General features: G+C 37.8%; 1 protein-coding gene across 2 annotated transcripts in view; it reads right to left on the bottom strand.

Moving 5' to 3' along the window:
• Positions 1-21,480, bottom strand: part of PDE7B (phosphodiesterase 7B) — a 453,333-nt gene that overhangs the window by 210,518 nt on the left and 221,335 nt on the right. Inside the window, exon 1 of one of the 2 annotated variants that reach the window (XM_072637669.1) lies at positions 10,853-15,143. The exons of the other annotated variant lie outside the window; for it this stretch is intronic. The gene's annotated coding sequence lies outside the window, so the exon portion shown is untranslated. Of the gene's footprint in view, positions 1-10,852; positions 15,144-21,480 lie in introns of those variants that run through there. 2 annotated transcript variants of the gene reach the window in all.

Genomic DNA, 21,480 nt, shown 5'->3' with positions numbered 1-21,480 from the left:
GAGATATTTGATGATTCTCATGGATTTCCCTTTTTACTAACCAAAGCCTTGACATGTGACATGACTCATGCCCCTCTTCTTGCACCATCACAGACAGTGATGTGGTGGGAAGACCAGAGGACCTGAGATTTTAATCTAAATTCTATCACTTACTTCTTGTGTCACCTTGGGTCAATCATTCCCTTTCTCTGGGACTCAGTTTCCTTCCTTTTCTAAATGAAGAGGATGGACTAAATGTACCTGGAAGACTTCTTCCAGCTCTAAATCCCACAAAATTGACTTCTATGTTGTTAGATTTCCATGGAATAGGACAAGGCTCTAGATTTGCCAAAGGTGGGAATAAGCAGAGGAATTCAGTCTTTTTGATGTTACCCTATCTTAATTCAATTCAACAAGTTTTTATTAAGATACCCCGTAATGTGCAAGACACTGTGGCAGAAATAATCTTTAGGAAAATTATCTTTGTCCTTATGGAACTTACAGTCTACTGGGTTACATCTAAGCTATTCTTGTTTTATTAGATAGCCAAAGGGGTAGACACATAAAATTTATTAATAATGAATCTAAGCTTTTAAAAAATCTAGTTTTGCTGTATACTTTGTTTATGATAATTTGGGGTTCCTAAATGATGCAATTATGACCCAGCCTGAGAGAAATGACTGCATACATGTAGGGTGTTTTAGAAAAAAAAAAATGGAAAAGAGCCATCTTTTTGTCATTGACTCTTGTAAGCTTCAAAAACAAACATTTGTGTTAGTTCTGCATATGTTACATCAAAGTTAGCATCATTTGTGTTTCTGCTTCTTTTGAAAACCCACTGTGTAAAATTTGGCATCTGTGAACCATCCATCTTTTTTTTTTCCTGACTCTGTGAGATTGAATTAGTTACTTGAACCCCATGTGTAAGTCGCTAATCCAAAGTCTCCATTCGTCCAGCTACAGAATGGAATTAACACCCCTTGTCACCTCCCTGAAGTGAAAAGTCATATCCAGAATAGAGAATTAGCGCTAAGAGGAGCACATTGAGTTTGTTGGTATTGGAGGACTGAATTCATATTATAGGTTGCTGTGATTATTTTTCTTTGAATCTGATCCAAACAAATTGTCTCTCTCTTTTTTTCTGACATAGGAGTTCTTTTTTTTAAAATATATATCTTTTGGAATATCTTGTTTCCCCTCAATGTACATCTTGGAGTCTTCTTTCTCTTCCTTGTACTACACAGAAAGATATAAAGGACATGTTTCATTAGTTTGATTTGATCACTGTATATAGATATTCAGGAAGTCCCTGACAATAATTAATAGCCCCTGTTGGGTGTAGGATTCCTACTTTACTTCCCACTTCAATCATTCCACCTTGCAGGAACTGAGGGCTTGCAGACTTCCAGAACTAACTCTGAGAAAGCACCTGGCAGGAATGAAAGTCCTCTTGGAGGGGGTGATCATCAACTGGGAAATGGCAGTACAAGTTGTGGCATATGAATGTAATGGAATACTATTGTGCCATGAGAAATGATGTACAGGTGGACTACAGAAAAACCTGAACTTATATGAACTGATGCTGAGTGAAGTGAGAAAAACCAAGAGAACATTTTACACTGTAAAACCAGTGTGCAAAGACTGATTTTGATAGATTTAGCCCATCTAAGCAAGGTAAGGACCTAAAACAATTCTAAAGGACTCATGATGGAAAATGCTATCCACATCTAGAGAAAGAGCTATGGAGTCTGAATGCAGAGCAAAACAGACTATTTTCTTTTTTGTTTTGTTTTCTTTCTCATGATTTCTCCCATTCGTTATAATTCTTATATTTAACATGACTAATATGAAAATGTGTTTAATGGGAATGTATGTGTAGAACCTATATCAGATTGCATGCCATCTTGGGGAGGAGGGGAGAAAATTTAAAACTTATGGAAGTGAATGTTGAAAACTAAAAATAAATAAATAATAAAGTTCTCTTGGAGAAGGATGGGGAAAGATGAGGCTAGAGATATTTATTCTGTCTCCCTTACAGCCACACATAACCATAACCCCTAACCACATGTGGACCATTACTTCTTAGGATTTTCCTACTCTCATCTATGCTTTGACTCAGTAATACCATTACTATGTCAATACTCCAAAGAGATCAAAGTGGAGAAGGACTCATATGGAGAAAAATATTTGTAGCTGCTCTTTTTTTGTGGTGGCAATGAACTAGAAATTAAGTGAGTATCTTTTTCTCTCCATTGGTTACTTACATGAACTATTTCCCCATTCTTTTCTTCCCTATGGTACATTCAACATGGGATCTCAATTCTTCAGGGGCTTATACTATGTATATCGTATAAGGTGTTAAGTTGCTGGTGAGGAACAGGAGAGGTATGATGAGAGAAGAATGAAGAGGTTCAGCAAGACACCTTGTGGATGAGACCATGACTGGGGCAAAGTAAAACAGAGGCAGGGGTTTGGGGGAGGAGGGGAAGGGAAACTAAATCCCATGTCAACTCCTTCCACCTTCTCTCTCCTCTGTCTCACTTAGCTCCAGCTCTGATCTCTTCTACAAGGTGTCTGGCTGTATTTCCTCACTCCTTATCCAAAGGGTCTGTCTTGTTCTTTATCTAGTACTCTGGAAACCCAGGATGTCTCTGGTGAAAGGCCCTGTATAGCCTGGAACTGTTTCTCCTCTGGAACTCTCAGTTTTTTGTGTAAAGGGGAAGAGTGATACACAAACATTAGCTGCATAATGTACCAGTTACCCTGCTTAAGCACTTTACATTTGATCACATTTATCTCATTTGATCCTTATATGAGACAGGTGCTATTACTACTGCCATTTTGTAGTCATGGAAACTGATATAGATGAAGTGATTTGTCCAGGGTCTCACATCTGGTATCTAGTCTGGATTTGAACTCAGATCTTCCAGAGATGAGTTGTACAGTGCTCTAACCATTGTATCCTGCAGCTGCCTCAATGTTAGAGTCAATTTTAGCACCTGTGTGTGATCTGGTGTTTCCCTACAGGATCTAGTGTCTTATTGATTTCTGTTCATGGGCTAAAGAATAAAGAAAAAAATCCTGGTCAAAAGCAATAAGTACAGGGAGTGGAGCCAAGATGGCAGAGTAGAAAGATGGACCTGCTCTAGCTCTCCCCACCATAGCCCATAAAATACCTGTAAAAAATGACTCTAAAAAAATTCTGGAGCAGCAGAAGCCATAAAATGACAGAGTGAAAGAGATTTCTAGCCCAAGACAGCATGGAAGGCCAAAAGGAAGGGTCTATCGCTATAGGCTCAGAATGGAGCATAGTCCAGACTGGGCCACATGGCAGGGACAAGACTGGAGCAGACTTCAGGGTGTGGAATCATGGGTAGCAGCTGCAGTTCCCAGATTTCTCAACCTACAAACTCCAAAGACTGCTTCAAAGGTCAGTAAGAAGGCTCTTTCACCTGGGTGAGAAGGGATCGCAGTCTAGTCCCAGCCCTGGCCCTAGGGCAATGGCAGCCACTGCAGCAGCAGCATCCACTTTTGGAGCCCTCAGCCTAAAAATCCTGGAGGAATGAAGTGGCTGATCTGGGTCTCAGTTCTGAATGGCGGTCCTGGGGTGAGGAGGGGCACTGGCATGGTGGAGCTGGTAGAGTCTCTGGAAAGGGAATCCTACTCACAGATTCTGGGCAGAAAAGAGTGCTTGTGGTTGTTCCCAGACCAGAGCACAGGCCAGGAGAGGAGTAAACTCCTTTCCTTTGATCGTGCCACCTTTGAGGAACTGAGAACTTACAGGTCCCTAGAGTATACCCTCCACTTGACAATGGATTTAAAGTCAAGTAACTGGCTGGGAAAATGCTCCAAAAAGGGAAAAAATAAGACTTTGGAAGGTTACTTTCTTGGTGGAAAGGTATTTTCTTCCATCCTTTTGGATGAGGAAGAACAAAGCATACCATCAGAAGAAGACATCAAAGTCAAGGCTTCTACATCCAAAACCTCCAAAAAAAAAAATGCAATGGTCTCAGGCCATGGAAGAGCTCAAAAAGGATTTTGAAAATCAAGTAAGAGAGGTGGAGGAAAAATTGGGAAGAGAAATGAGAACGATGCAAGAAAATCATGAAAAGCAAGTCAATAGCTTGCTAAAGGAGACCCCAAAAAATGCTGAAGAAAATAACACCTTTAAAAATAGACTAACCCAAGCAAAGACTGGAAATTGGGGGGATGTCCATCATTGGGGAATGGCTAAATCAGTTGTGGCATATGATTGTGATGGGATATTACTGTGCTCTAAAAAATGATAAGAAATTGATTTTAGAAAAACATGGATAGATTTGCACAAAATAATGAAAAGCAAAATGAACAGGGCCAAGGAACATTGTATACAGTAACAGCAATATGTCTGAGAACAACTTTGAATGACTAAGTCATTTTGACTATTATAAATACTCAAATTAACTACAAAGAACTTATGAAGGAAAATGCCATCTACATCCAGAGAAAGAACTGATAAATAGAAGTATGTATAGAATGATTTTACATATGTGTATATGTAAAAAAGAAAGTTAATCATAACTTTAATATATATTTTAAAAGACAGCAAAATATACATAATAGATTTGCAGTTTCATGTACAATCATATTTTTTTCCCCTATTCTATGATGTTATGGAAATTTCTTGTTTTATTTCTTAAGTTCAAAATAAAATTTTTTAAAAAAGAAAAATTGACTAAACCAAAATTGCCAAATGGCAAAAGACTAACCCAAATGGTCAAAAAACCAATGAGGAGAAGAATGCTTGAAAAAGCATAATTAGACAAATGGAAAAGGAGGTTCAAAAGCTCACTGAAAAAAATAGTTTTTTAAAAATTAGAATAGAACAGATGGAGGCTAATGGCTTTATGAGAAACCAAGAAATCACAAAACAAAACCAAAAGAATGAAAAAATGGAAGATAATGTGAAATATCTCATTGGAAAAACAACTGACCTGGAAAATTGATCCAGGAGAGATAATTTAAAAATTATTAGTCTACCTGAAATTCATGATAAAAAAAAGAACCTAAACATTATCTTCCAAGAAATTATCAAGGAAAACTGCACTGGTACTCTAGAACCAGAGGATAAAATAGAAATGGAAAGAATTCATTGATCACCTCCTCAAAGAGACCATAAAAGGAAAACTCCTAGGAATATTGTAGCCAAATTCCAGAGTTCCCAGGTCAAGGAGAAAATATTGCAAGTAGCCAGAAAGAAACAATTCAATTATTGTAGAAATACGATCAGGACAACACAGGATTTAGCAGCTTCTACACTAAGGGATCAAAGAACTTGGAATATGATATTCCAGAGGTCAAAGAAGATAGGATTAAAACCAAGAATCACCTACCCAGCAAAACTGAATATAATACTTCAGGGGAATAAATGGAATTTCAATGAAATAGAGAACTTCCAAACATTCCTGTTAAAAAGATCAGAGCTGAATAGAAAATTTGACTTTCAAATACAAGAATCAAGAGAAACATGAAAAAGTAAACAGGAAAGAGAAGCCTTAAGGAACTTATTAAAGTTTAGCTGTTTACATTCTTACATGGAAAGATGTTATTTGTAATTCGTGAGACATTTTTCAGCATTAGGGTGGTTAGAGGGAATATATATATATATATATATATATATATATATATATATATATATATATATATATATGTAGGTATGTATGGGTATGTATGTGTATATTATATATGTGTAGGTATAGATATATGTACATGTGTGTGTATATATATATATATATATATATATATATATATATATTCATAGACAGAGGGCACAAGGTGAGCTGAATATGAAGGGAGAATACCTAAAAAAATAAAATTTACTGTTGAATGGAATGTACTAGGAGTAAGAGAAAGGGAGAGGTGGAACGTAGCAAATCATCTCACATACAAGAGGGAAGAAAGAACTTCTACAATAGAGGGGAGGAGGGGGGAGATGAAAGGAAATAATTGAGCCTTACTCTCATGGAATTTGGCTTAAGGAGGGAATAACACACACTCCACTGGATGTGGAAATCTATTTTACCCTGCAGGAAGGCAAGGAGGATGGGGACAGGAGAGGGAAGATAATAGAAGGGACAGCAAATTGGGGAAAGGGATAATCAGAAGCAAACACTATTGTGGGAGGACAGGTCAAGGGACAGAATGGAATAAATGAAGGGCAGGATAAGACAGAGGGAAATGTGGTTAGTCTTTTACAACATAACTATTTTGAAAGTGCTTTGCATTGTTACACATGTATGACCTATACTGAATTGCTTATTTTCTCAATGAGAGTGAGTGGGGAGGGAGGGAGAGAATATGGAACTCAGAGCTTTAAGAATGAATGTTAAAAATTGTTTTAGCATGCAACTGGAAATTAAGCTATACAAACAATGGAGTATATTTTGCCCAACAAGAAAATAGAGGGGAAGGGGGATGGAAGAAGGGTGGGTAATAGAAGGAAGGACAGACTGGAGGAAGGGGTAGATGGGGTACATGCTGTCCTGGGGTAGGGGGTGGGGAGAGATGGGGAGAAACTTTTGAATTTAAATTCTTTTGGAAATGAATGTTAAGAATTGAAAAATAAATAAATTGTACATTAAACATTAAAAAAAATCAATAAGTACAGCAGTAGACAGGGGGCAGGAAAATTCCTGGGGCCTATGAAATAAAAGAAAAGGAGGGCATAGGGTTTGTGGGCTGCGGGACAGAGGGGAGTGACTTTCAGGGATCCATAGAGTAGAGGTCCTTGTTTTTCTGCTCTTCCCTCAGCTCTCTGTCTGATCCCTGATGCTCCTTCTCTCAACTACACCATGACAAATTTGAAGAGGGAAAGATCATTTTCAACTGCATTGTTCCATAAAGGAGTCAGGAAAGGCTTCTTATATACTTATTATAATATATACATGATATCTAAGCTACTTGAGAATAGCACTTGTGGTTGTTTTTTTTTCTTTTTTTTTGTTTGTATCCCCTTCATCTAATATAGTACCTGGAATACAGTAGGTATTGAATAAATGCTTGTTGATTGAGAATATATGTATAGAATCCACACACATTATGGCTTAGGTCTACAGTGTAGAAAAACAATTAGCTAATTCAGGATCTATTCTTCAATTCCAAATGTCTAAATGTAAGTTGTCATGCTTCACACATTGTATAGAGGTGTGCTACTGCAAAAAAAATGTTGACTGAACTTAGCTCCCTGATGTGAAATACAAACAGTTTTGTTGAATTTTGATCACTACTTCAATCGTGGCATAAACTATTAGGTATTTCCTTCACCAAAGCTGAACCTATTGGTACAGAAGAAACAATTAAACTAATTGCTTGAAGCTTAGAAGCTAAGTAACACATCTGTTCATTGTTTTTTTCTGTTGTCATCTAATCCTTAGCTTTTTATTTATATCCTAAATTATTTTATTTGAGCTATTTGGAAATTACAGTGCCTGTTCTCTCTTCTCTCACTTGAGGAAATTTGATTATTAACTATTCATTGATTATATGATTATATTCACATGATTATGTTAGCCTATGGCTAATTAGCTAGTTAGGTTAGATGATACAAATTTACTTCCTTCTATTAACCATTTTATATATCAAAGACCTTTGGGCAGATTAATATTCATTCTTTTGCCCATTTAGCAAACATAATAACTGATCAATCAGCTGCCAAGAATTTAACTGTCTGCTATGTGCCAGCACTATGCTAGGTTCTGGGGATACAAATACCTTTGATATTAGGAGTTTTTTTTTATGTGTGGAAAGCTATGTAAAGCACTATGAAAGATACAAAGTTTAGAAAATGTACATGCTCATGAATCTACATTCTCAGATGAGATCATGATACCTCATCAATAGCAAATATGGCATCACAGATCTAGAGAGGGAAGGGACCTTGGAATTTTTCTGGTTCAGTGATTCTTAACCTTTGTTAGTGTCATGGACCCTTTGGCAGACTGGTGAAGTCCACAGAAGTCCACCTTTTCAGAATAATGATTTTAAATAACTAAAGGAAATGTTAAATTTTAGGTAGAGATTAGTGAAAATAAAATCGTATATATGTTTTGTTTTCTCATCCAAGTTCATGGATCCTCTGAGATCTATCTGCACAGTCCAATCTATAATAAAATAAGGTAGCTGGACTAGATGACCTCTGAGGTCCCTTCCAGTTTAAGATCCATGATCCTACAAATGACTTACTGAAGGTCATATAGCTAGTAATTGGGATAGGAAAGCCCAGGTCATTACTATTTTCACTCTACCATTTTCAGGGAAGGTATAAACCGAGATCTTAACCTCTATCATTTAAGATATAGATAAGATATAGAGGTTTAACTCTACAAAAATTCTTTTCCTTTCTTTTAAAGGTAAAAATCTTTACAACCCATTTCTATAGATCTCTTTGTTACCATGAATTCAAGATATCATCAATCAAGGCTGAACAACATTAAAAATGAATCCCTCTTTGGGATTTGGCCTGCCAAGCTAGCCAATACCAACAATATCTGGCCAGTGTTAGTTTGGGGTACAATTTTGGCTAACAGACACAGGAACTCTCTCTCTCTCTCTCTCTCTCTCTCTCTCTCTCTCTCTCTCTCTCTCTCTCTCTCTCTCACACACACACACACACACACACACACGTAGATGCCTGCCTCCTGGGGTAGTTCCATTGGAAGCCTCTGGTCAATCAAGATAGCCAAATTTATATACAAAATGAGATCATAAGTCAAAATACCAATATCCACATAATGGACACAACAGGCTGCAAACATGTGAAACAGCTAATCCAAGACCAGTCAGTGCAGACAACCTATAATAATAAGAGATTTATTTATGAAATGTAAATAGTATTTTCCATCACTTTGGCTGCTTAATTCAATAGGACTGGTCATATTTTAGAGTAATAGTGATGAATGTGTCTGTGGAGACCCAAAGTCAGGCTCATTTTAATATGAAAGATGTTCCATGTTTAATATACAGTTAAACAGGGGTGACTCAAACACTTGGAATGGTTAAATATTGAGATTTAAGGATGGGTGAGAAAGAAAGCACATAACCCAAGGCACTTACTGTAGAAAATTTTGCTAGGAGGGGAAAAAAGAAGTTGTGGGACTCTGGTAGTCAGGACTGTGGGCAACATGTTACCATAAGAAGATAGCCAAACCATCTTATACTCTGTATCACCAAAGCTCTGAGTCAGTGTTTTGCTCTATGATCAAAGCTAAGTCAAAAAACCAACCAAGAACCTAAACTAAAGAAATAAAGAAACCCAGTGATATGGATGCATTAATCTATTACCAAATTAAAATTCTACAGGGAAGAAGGTGATCTGTGCATTTAAATCAAAGTAGGTGGTAGAAGATGCATTCTGCAAATGGGTTCTGTGTTCCATAGAACCTGGGGTGAATCAATGACTGAATCCCTAGCTGAGTGAAAGGGAAAGGTATCAAGTGTCTGTTGGCTCTCACGTGTGTCTGTCAGGTTACCTTGACCTACAAGGGAGCAGGGAGCAGGGAGCAGGTCTACTTAGGTACTATAGGACAGTCAGAGACTTAAGTTTTCAGATACTCTACTCTCTGATAATATCCTACACCTCTGTTCCTATCTTGTTCTAGATTCTGGAGCTTGATTGAAATTTTCCCACCTCTCCTGAATGTGAACACTGGAGCTCCTGACTTCAACTTAATAATTTGACTTTACTGCTTGTTTTCCTGTTTCAATTTCACCCTAATAATTTAGTTTCAATGCTTCTATCTACAGATTTAACACCGTAATCTCTTCTAACTCTAGAGTCTCTTCACAAATAAAGACATACTAGAAAGGGAAAAAGAAAAACAAGATCAAGGGGAGAAATATGCTAGGTTTAAAAGCTGACATTGCTCCTCTAAAACAGAGATTTATAACCACAGAATTTCAGAACAGTAAGGGACCTCAGAGGCCATTTTTGCCCAACCTGTTCTCAAACAAGGCACCAACAAGTGGATATGCAGACTTTCTTGATTGAAAGAGAAACTACCACTTCCAATGGTAGGTCATTCCACTTTTGTATAACTATAATTACTAGGAAATTTCTTTTACATCAGGTCTAAATCATATCATTAAGGATTCTGTCCTCTGAGACCTGCTAGAACAAGTCTTATCTCTCTTTCACATGATGGAACTTTAGACATGTAAGTATCTATATCTTTTTGCCGTTTGTTTTTTTTGCCTTTAATATAGTCAAGCAGTAAATGAAAGGGGAAGATCTGTAGTAGACTTCCATTACATAGACTCTTCAATTTATATTTATGCCAATTCTTTTGTATCATCTGATCTTCAGCAGGTGGTTTTAGAGAAGATTTAAAGGCATGCGATCATTGTGTATACTTTATAAATAGAACTGAACACGTGATTTATCCAGTATTATAATCTGCTTGTCCTATGCTTGAATACTATTCACTTCCAAACTATATGCCAATCCATACCTAGTGCCACTAATTTTTTTTTCCCTTTATTTGGTTGGTTATTGCTTTTCCCCCCTAAGTTGTACCACTCCACCATCTTTGTGTATAATCATATCTTTTCTTCCAGGAAAGGGTAGAACCATATCATTAGAGTGGATTGAGCTCATAGTTTAGTCCTAGAATGACATTGGCCCATGGAGACACAGAATCTCTAACCATCAAAGAGCTATAGCCTATAAGTGACCACTAAACTCTTCTAGTTCATAAAATGACTCAATGTGATTTGAGTATTTCAAGAGATACATGCTTTCCTCAGTGTGGGACACACCTTCCATAGATCTATACTGAAACACCTCCATTTCTTAATAGAAGGTACTTCATAAATTGTCATAGTCAAAAAAATTCATTACCTGGTGACCAACCCTCTGGTGGTTAACTTCTCAAGACTTCACTAGGCTGAATTTCCAACAAAAGACACTCAACACAATCCACTGATGTCTATATTTGAAGTCTAGAGCTCACTAGGACCTGCTAGAACTTGTGTTCCACAGCAAAGCCTTTGAGAACTCAGTGCCTCCATATCACAAACAGGTATCAGAATATCACTCTGCCAGTCCTTCAAAAACATTCCACTGCTAACCCTGTCACATCCTTCCTGTGATCCAAATACTGAGTTGTTTGCTCACAAAGAAAAAACACACGGAAGTTCTAATTCTCCCCTAGCAACCAACCATATTTACTACCAAAGATGCAGTGAAGACTATAGGTGAACCTTTAGTTGGCTAACTTGTACTATGCTAGAATAGAGGGATTTTTCTCCCTAGGACTGAGTGAAAGTTAAAGACTACATATTGGGTCAAATTGGGTTATTCTTATAGGGTAAAATTCCACAAATATTGAGGTCAGGAGATACAGTAAGAAAAACAAAAAGTTTCTCCCTTCAGCATAGGGGAACTCCTAAATTTAAACAAAACAAAACAACTCCCTACCAACGCATTGAAATTTATAAAGTTTATAAATTTCACGAGGGCACTGAGGTTAAGTGCCTTACTCAATGTCACATAGTAGATATCAGAAGCTGAACTCAGGTCTTCCTCATTCCAAGGTCAGCTCTCTACCACACCACTACTTATTCTGTATTGACAAAATTAGTACATTGATAGAGTACTTCTCTGACAGTATTTGCATTGTTTCCTTAGGGAAAGAATAATATCCTAGCATGACATATCAAAGGATAGGGTACTGAATGATCTAGATTTGATGATTCAGGGAATTTTTAAGGTGAAGTTTAATTTTTTTTCCCTGGAAAAATGTATGACTTAAGTTAAAAATAGGCCACCTAGGTGGTACAGTAGACAGAGGGCTGGGCCTAGAGTCAGGAAGACATCTTCCTGAGTTCAAATCTGGCCTCAGACACTTACTAGCCGTGTGACCCTCAGCAAGTCACTTAACCCTATTTGCCTCATTTCCTCATCTATAAAATGAGCTGGAGAAGGACATAGAAAACTATTCCAATATCTTTGACAAGAAAACTCCAAATGGAGTCATGAAGAGTCAGACACAACTGAGAAACTACAAAAAGTTGAAAAACAAATCTCAATTTAACTCATTAATGTATGAGACATATTTATTCTCTATGGTACATCCTTATTTAGAATCATCATTTTAATATATAAGTATGTAACTTTGCATTTTATAGCAATCTCCCTTGTACTGATTATTATAAAAATTCTAGCACTTTGAGGGATGCAAAGAAAGCACTTTGCAAATATTTTCTCATTTTTGTCCCTACAATAACTATGGGAGCGTGGTGAGTGCAATGATTACCTGTGATTTACAAATGAGTTAACAGGCAAACTGAAGTTAAGGTAACTTGTCTTGGGTCACACAGGTGGAAAGCATCTGAGGTCATATTTGAACACCTATCTTCCTGATTCCAGGTCTAGTGTTCTATCTACTTTACCACCCACCCAGCTAGTACACAGTATCTTCCCTAATAAAACAAAAACTAACCACTCCCACAAAATTTATATCATTGAATAGGGCTCAAAGATCAGGTCTAAAAAAGCCTTCAAGCTGACTATGTCCACATACTCAAGGAATGAACCAGTTAAGGCAGTTAACTGGTTTGTGAGAAGGAAGGCAGCAGATGTTGCAATAACTCTAAAAAAGACATACCATTTCTCCTCGCCATTTTGAGGCTAACTGAAGTAGGAGATAGTTCAAACCTCTGGATTAGTGTTAGACTGCCTTATTCCAGGGGGATGTGTTGACAAGAGACAGACAGACAGAGAGAGGAGAGAGAGAGGGGTGAGGCTTTTTGTGGCAGAACAGTAAAGCTTTAGGGAGTTTAGTTACCTGGGTGGATCTCCTTGTATGTATGTGTTTTTCCCCTGTGTTATGTGTATCCCTGTAGAAAATCTTTAGTGTTGGGCTGTATCACATCATCGTTGCTGGTTGTCCATCATTCTCAAAGAGAACCATGACATCAGGGTGGTGATGCCAGCACATGCAAGTGAATTGGATTTAAGTAAGGGAGGGCTGTGCAAAATCACCGGCCTTTCTCCTCTGGAGTCATCCAGGTCTAGTGGACAGATATAGAATGACTGGAGATGACCCAGAATACAGTGGGAGATGTTGGCCTTTAACATGCTCAAGGTCTCAGGAACAGGCTACACTTTGGCAGGCATGACTGTCAAAAACCATCAACTGCTGTGTCTTTCACAAGCCCTCCTCTGTTTTCTTGGTCATACCTGTGTTGGCAGCTGTGGGATCCTTGCAGTCTGTGATTGTGAGAAACTGACCAACTCCAGTTGTCCATAGCTACTTCCTTTGATGAAAATAATATTATTGGGGGGTAATTTAAGGATAGAACTTACATCACAAGGGTGGGTTTCTAGAAGTTGTTGTAAAGGTTGCCATCCAGGGCTTTGTTTATTCAAGATAATTATACTCCTCATCATATTTATTTGGATGGATCTGAAACTTTATAACAGTTGAATGCAGTTAACTTGTAAAATAAAGAAAGGGCCTTTCATACTACCATTAAAACTTTTCCTATGAGAGAAAGGAAATTCAAAGCTAAACCTGAAAATCTGGGGACTTCTTATTAGTCACCCTGGTAATCTACCTGTATTTTGAGGTTTGATCTGTTTTCATGTTTGCTATTAGTTTACCCCATCAGTTCACCATAGACCCTATAATAAAATCCCACAGAAATTCCTTACTAGACTCAACTCTATGGTTAGTTTGGAAATTGTACAAGGTCTCTCCATGGAAATGGTTGGAATTATAAACAAACATACTTTTTTACCCAGTTTGGTGGGAGCAGAAAAGATGCTTCACTTTTGCCAGTTTACACTGTCTGTTCCCTCTTCTTTATGTTTTAGTTCTCAGGACAAAGAGTTGCTCTCAAATCTCCTTCATTTGAAGGATGATGTAGCCAAAGGTTCTTTCCAGGCCACTGTGGCATTCAAACACTTTTTCCACCTTTCCTGACTGTATACACATGCATATTGAATTGCAGGCAGGGACTACTTAGTTCCCTCTTACAGAAGAACTTGGGGAATGTCACTACCCTTCTTGCCTCAAATTCTCTGCTGACCTTCAATCTAGCATCTCTAACTGCCTTGCAGACATCTTGAAGTGGATGTCCAGTAGACATCTTAAATTCAACATGTCCAAAACAGAACTCATTGTCTTTCTCCCTAAATCTTCCTCCTGCCCCCACCTTCCCTGTCACTGTAGAAGGCACACTATCCTCCCTGACAACCTAGAAGTTATTTTGGATTTTCCACTATGTCTGAACCCCCATATTCAATATTGCTAATTCTTGTTGATTTTTACCTTTGCAGTATCTCTCAAATATGCCTCCTCTCCTCCGATACTGCCACCACTGTAGTGAGGCCCTCATCACCTTATATCTTGATTACTGCCATAGGCTGCTGATGGTTCTGCCTGCTTCAGGTTTCTCCCCACTCCAATTCATTCTTCATTCAGGCACTACAGTGATTTTCCTAAACACAGGACTGATCATGTCACTTGAGTGGCTTCTTATTGCCTCTAACAGTAAATACAAAATGATCTGCATGGCATTCAAAGTCCTTTGTAACTGAGCCCCCTTCTCACTTTCCAGTCTTCTTATGCCCTCCTCCCCAACATGTATTCTTTGATCTAGCAACCCTGGCTTCCTGGCTGTTCCACAGACAAGATGTCTGTCTCTTGGTTCTGTACATTTTTTCTGGCTCTCTCTCATGCCTGGAATCTTCTCTCTTCTCCACTCTGATAACTGACCAGTCAAACTGAGACCTGATAAAGACTTTAGCTTGAAAAGGCCAATATCCCTGCGCCGTCTCCAGTTGTCCTGATCTATATCTGGCCACTGGACCCAGATGGCTCTGAAGGTGAAAGTGAGTCTGGTGACTTTGCACAGCCCTCTCTCACTTAAATCTATTTCACCTGCATGTCATGGCATCACCCTCCTGATGTTATGGTCTTTGAGAATGCAGCAGCAAGGACCAACTGAAATCCTATCTTCTACAGGAAGCCTTCCCTAATTCCACTGAATTCCATACTTTTCCTTTTTTGTCCTATTAAATTAGACCTACCTAGGAGTTGACAAGGATGGAACCTGGCACAGAATGACAGGCTCTTTCCATAGCTTGGTTGGCTTTTGCCAAGCAAATATATAACTTGCCATACATATATCTATATATCTATATCTATATTCATATCTATCTATCTATCATCTATCTATCTATCTATCTATCTATCTATCTATCTATCTATCTATCTATCTATCTATCTATCTATCTATCTGTTTCCATGTTGTCTTCTTCATTAGATTTTAAGTTCCTTGAGGGTAAGAACTGTCTTTTGATTTACTATATGTCTGGCATATAGTAGGTGAACAATAAATATTTATTGAATTGAATTGTCATATTGACCACAATAGAACCAGTATTATCTCCAGGAAGGATCAGGATGAAGAAATGCTGCTAGAATCCACCAAAGGAAGCAGGGCTTTCTATTTTTTTCTTTTCCACGTCACCCTGAAATTTCTAAATGTGCTGTAGCCAACCTGGGGTGGAAAGAAGCCTTACAGGTGGAGGAAAACTCATTTTTGTTTTGGTGGGGGAGTAATCTGTACTTATGATGACAAAGAGTAGGATAGCAGAAAAGATTAGGTTAGAAATTGAAGGTAATCCCCACCCAAGATAAATCGTAGCTGGAAAGCTGCGAAGAGACTTCAGAAGAAATCTAATCTAATCCTCTCATTTTATAGATAAGGAAATATCCCCAGGGAAGTTAGATAACTTGCCCCTAGTCACTCAGAGAAGTATTAGTATCTGATTCTAGAATTCTCTCCCTTCTACTTTCTCTCCACTAGGCATTAATTTAGAATCTTGGAGGAAGGACAATGGACAATGATGATGGATAAATAACAAAAAGGGAAAAGAATAAGCTTTTATATAGTACTTACTATGTGCCAGGCACTGTGCTAAACTTTTTACAAATAGTACTTCATTAGATACTAACAACAATCCTACGAGGTAGGTGTCGTTATTATCCCATTTTATGGTTGAGGAAACTGTGGTTAAGTCACTTGCTCAGGGTCACTCAACTATCAAACGTCTAAGTCCACACGGGAACTGAGTTCTGCCTAACTCTAGGCTAACCATTCTATCCACAGCACCACATAGCTGCCTCTGAGAGCACAGGAAAAGGAAACACTTGAAATCAATCAACGTGGCAGCCCATAAGTGGAAGAACATAGAGAATGAATTGGAGGGGAATTCTTGCCTTGCCAAAACAATGCTAGACCTTCCAAGGTAAATGTGAGGCTAGACGCAGTGGTTGGGAAACACTGGGAAGAAACAGCAACACTTCTCCTTAAAAAAAAAATTCAAATGAGAAACATTTTTAGACTGAGGAATTTGGAATTATTTAATTATAGCATGAAAGATTTTTCTCCTATGAAAGAAACTGTAGGGGTCAGCAAACACAGGTGAAAAGTGCTTTGTTTTGGTGGGGTTCATGGGGATTAAAATTTCTATTAGACCCACTGGATTGTTCCTAAAGAATAAAATGTCTTTAGTCCTTTTATGGTGAATAGGGGAGGGCTCCTGTGGATGGCAGTGCTTGAGTTGTAGGGCTATTTCTAATGATAAAATTGCTGGGATCTCAGTCTCAGTAACTTTTGGAGGCAGAAGAGCCTGCCTGCTTACTCTGATCTAGCTTAGATCTGCTGACGGACTCGTCCATTCAGAACACCTCCACTTCTCTAAATGTTACTGCTTGGTTCTTTTCCCCTTTGAGACTCTCAGATAAACATGTGTTTTTAGGTCCACTTACCATGTGACTTTTAGTTATTATTTAACCCCATTCCTTTGACGTCCTGGGAACACATCCCTATGCCTTATATGTTGTTTCTATTTCTGGTTATAGACCTGACAAAGAATTCTATTGTGGGAACATATCCTCTTTCATAGAATCATAAAATTACAGAGTGGAATAGACATTCAGAATTCATCCAATTTAACCTACACCCAAGGCATGGATCCTATCTATAATGTTTCTGCCAACTGGTCACTTACCTTCTGTTTGAAGACTTCCAGGGATGGCAGACTCACTGGCCTGCCTCCCCGTTGAGCAGCCATTCTTGTCTCTGCTAGCTCCGATAGCTAGGAGGTTTTTCATTATATTAAACTGAAATATGCTTCCTCTTAATTTCCATCCTTCTCCTTTGATGAAAGATTATGGACTTAAATACGTACAATGAGACACACTTTTGGACATGGTCATTTTGGTAATTTATTTTCTTGACTCTGCATATTTACTACAAGGTTTTGTTGTTTTGCTTCCCCTACTCCCATCCCCCAAATTGAGGTGGGTAGGGAAGGGAAACAGAAGAGAGAGAGGAAAGATGAAAAAAAGAACTCATTACAAATTTACCCATTTATATTACAGATGAGTCCAACCTTAAATCATCAACCTCTGGTGACCTGGCACTTGATTTTTCAAATGTCTAAATATAAAGCAACATTTGTTGGGTTTACATTCCCCAGACTAGTTTCCCTCTTCTTGGGATGCATTTTCTGTTCCCCATCTGGACAAAACTGGTTCCCATTTAGGAGGAAGCAGAGGTGAAGCAATAACTGAGGTGGGGCAATCATCTCAGGGCTTTGTCCCAGGACAAATTTAGGGAGCCTAACAGCAGTCCTTTATTGTGAAGAAATAACATACCTTAGTACCTAGGAAGCAAACATTGTGAAAATAGGAGGCTACCAGGTAGAGGTTGGATTGATCTCCTCTCATACACTGTCCTGCTCTCTACTAGTACAAATGGTCTCCCCAATGGTATCTCTGTCTCCCACCCTTCCACAATAGAGGAAACATTTTGTACCACTTGGCCAAGGTGGAAAAAGTTCTTAGTTTTGGTTCCAAGTTTAGGCGAGCAGAAACTTTCTGGAACAGTGGCCCATATGAAGGATCATAGGGGGTAGGTTCTGTACATACAAGCTTAAAAGGAAAGATTCCTAACCTTTTTTGAGAGTAATGGACTTCTTTGGCAGTTTGGTGAAGCCTATGGATCTCTTCTCACAATTACTTTTCAATTCATACAATACATTAGACTACTAAGAAAACCAATGATAGCTAAAATAAAGATGCATTTTTCCCATCCAAATTCACAGATCCCTTAAAAGGAAATGGGAACCCCAGGTTAGGATTGTTGTCCATCCTTCATTCTCAAAGACAACCAAAGAGATCAGGAAGGTGATGTCTTGACTTGCAAATGAATTGGATTTAAATGTGGCAGGGCTGTGCAAAATCATCAACCCCACTCTCCTTCAGAGTCATGGGGTCCAGTGGCAAGAGGACTACAGGCAATGGCCCCGTATACAATGGGAGACCTTGGCCTTTTTAAGCCTTTAAGTCTTTCCCAGGTTTCAGTTTGTGTCTGAGGCAACACCTGTTTAGTAGTTAAAGGCCAGGTAAGAATTGAGGTAAAAGATGTCCTACTTTGTCTTCACAAAAGAATCAACCAGGGAGGCAGAGACCCTCAGAATTTCTGGCCAGAACAGAAATAATTGCCATTTATCCTCACTCTTGCCCATAAAACCTTAAACAATGAGCAAGTAAGGCTTGGGCTGGGTCCTATTTTTGGCCAATCAGTGACAGTGATTTGGGTTTAAAAGCATAATCAAGTAGTTCCCCTTGCTTTGAAGGTCCCCAGGGTATGCAGCTTTCAAAGCATGCAAAATGTGGGATCTACTTTTCTTGGACCTAATTACGAAGTTTTCCTGGCCCTTGCTTGGACTTTAGGTGGTCAATTCTGCCTACACCCTCACATTTTTAACTCTTTAAAAAATTTAACTGCAAGGCAAGGTATTGACAGATCCATTTGCTCCTGGTCCTTTATAGACGTGATAACTGTCAGCTTGTCACTATTGCCCCTCCTCCTCACTCCCTTTGTATCATATGATTCACATCTGTCTTCTTTTGCTTTGTCTCTTCTGGGACTTAACGTTTGACAGTCTGGTCTTTCATCTCATCTTCTATGCATATGACTCATCTCTCTCCTTGTGTCCTTTATGAACTCAAAACACGAACTACCTCACAACTGACTCTCTTTCTCATCTAATTCTGTTTCCTTGTAACATAGTGCCCAATGAGATCTCTGTCAATACTATGGAAGAATTCCAGTCACTTCAGAATTCTGCTCTTGTCTTTCACCCCTGCCACCAAAGTTTCAGGTATTTTTAGAAGGGAAAGCAATTTTGAAGATGGTGCTAGCATGTCTAATCTATGGAATGTTAGAAAAAATTGAATTTCTATCACTTTCCAACAACAAATGACAAAATTAAGTGACACCACTCTTACAAAGCTCACATACACGTTAATTTCCTTTTTGAAATGAGAGGCCATTGACTAGGCTGATCAAACCTATGATTTTAGAGTTAGTGATAGTCTTGCAGAAAACCCTCTGAAATATATGCCAAGCCACACAATTTAATCAGTCTGCCCTTCCCAAGGGAAGAATATATGAAGAAATGAAACCAGCAAGTTTGGAGGAATTAACTTAGCATAAATTATTTTCTTTAGGTCAGTATCTTCCAGGGTTCCCAAACAATGCACTCTCTCCTGTCCCCCCACCCTGGCTCTAAAGAGAACTCATTGGAATGCTGCAGAATATTTTAAGTTTTGTGTAAAAACAGCAAACCTAGACAACTGTTGGACACTGGTTGAACTACTAACTCAAAGTGGTATACAGTTTCAACATTACAGGACACTATATTCGTTTTGATGACCATGATATCCTTGAATGTTTGAGAGGCTTTTTAAAATTTGTACTTCCCTCTGTGCCAGTAGCTTCTCAAGATTTCTTGTGACATATCTTTTCCAAGGTAGGTTTCCAGTGATCCCTGTGATTAAAAAGCAAGTATTTCATGGAAATCAACATAGAAAAAGAAATGAGGGGGTGGTCTCCAATATGATTTCAAAGCTTGGGAAGTTATGCAATGCTAACATCCCACTAATTAATAACTGTGGCTATTTAAGAATGAAATAAAATATTTTCCTTTCAATTTATGTATTTTTAAAAAAATAATTATGAAATTGTTTGGACTTAAATGCTACTTAAATTGTTTGTGCTGTTAGGAAATTCTAGGTTTGGGAACCTATGTCCTAAAGTGGAAATAAAAATTCAAGGTTTTTCTTGAATGTATTAATGTTTAGAAAATTGTCTTGCTATACTACTATTCCTAGAATGCCACATGCTTCTAAGTATGTTGAATGTTCTTTTCTATGATATGCTGTACAAATGAAAGGTGGTGAGGTATGGTAGAAAAAGTGGTGGACTTGGAATCAGAAGACCTAAGTGTCAAATCCTAGCTCTGGCTTTTACTTACTAGCTGAGTAAACCTGAGCAAGCGACATGACCTTTCTAAACCTTGACTTCTTCATCTATAAAATTACTTATAACATTACTGACATTATCAATCTCACAGAGTCATTGTGAGGAAAGTGTATCAGTCTTACAGAATGTTAATAATATTGTCAGGTTTCTACCATGGAATGTGATTGCTACTCTTTACTTGGATTTGACTTGCTTTGTAATAATTGATCCATGAAGGAATTAGTATTCACAAAGTAGAAACTTTTTCACTCTTGATGGATCTTAAAATTACACAGAACCTATGATATTACAAAGATGAATGTAATTACACTGCAAAGGAATGACAGATGTTAAGGACTTGGAGAAACATGAGTAGATTTTGTTTGAAGTAACGCAGAATGAAAAAAGTAGCACTGAAAGATCAGTATAGAAGATGAATCTAACAGAATAAATGAAGATAACAATTAAAGGGAGGAAAAACCCTTCAGGTCATAAATCATGTACCATGTTGTAACAAATTATTAAAGTTAAAGGACACATCCTTCTAGGGAATCTGCCTGGTATGAAAACTTCTTATCTAAATGGAACTCCTCTGTAACTTATAGTCCTAGAGACTTCTGGGTCTTAGAGACTTTAAGTGACTTTATAATAGCCACACAGTATGCATCATCACAGGTAGTTCTTGAATCTAAGATTACTTCTTAATTTGCTAAATCTTACTGCCTTGTTTGCCTTCCATAGAAGATAAACTCCTTGAGGGCAGACAGTGTTTCATTTTTGTCTTTGTATCAGCAGTACTTGGTTTAAAACAATTATTGATTTATATTGCTAAACATACCCTGAAAATGTGAAGTGATATTATATATTATCTAGTTATTTTTTTTATCATTTTTAAGAAATGTACTTTTGGAGAATTACTTGGATATTTATTAGGAAGAGTGTTATGTCAAAGTAAAATGAATCATTAAAAAAAAAAAAGATGTTATAGGCTGAAGCCTAAAGAAATGCTCAGAAATAATAATTATGTTTAGCTCCCAGATAAATATTTTGTAAGATTTGGACAATTATTCCCCAAACCAACAAACTTTAAAAAAAATTTGGTGGGAAAAATGACTTTTTAAAAATCAGAGAACACAATCC

This window comes from Notamacropus eugenii, chromosome 2, assembly GCF_028372415.1.
Source record: "Notamacropus eugenii isolate mMacEug1 chromosome 2, mMacEug1.pri_v2, whole genome shotgun sequence".
NCBI classification, from domain to species: Eukaryota; Metazoa; Chordata; class Mammalia; order Diprotodontia; family Macropodidae; genus Notamacropus; species Notamacropus eugenii.
The sequence above is the reverse complement of the archived record's forward strand: the minus strand, read 5'-3'. Positions and strand labels throughout refer to the sequence as shown.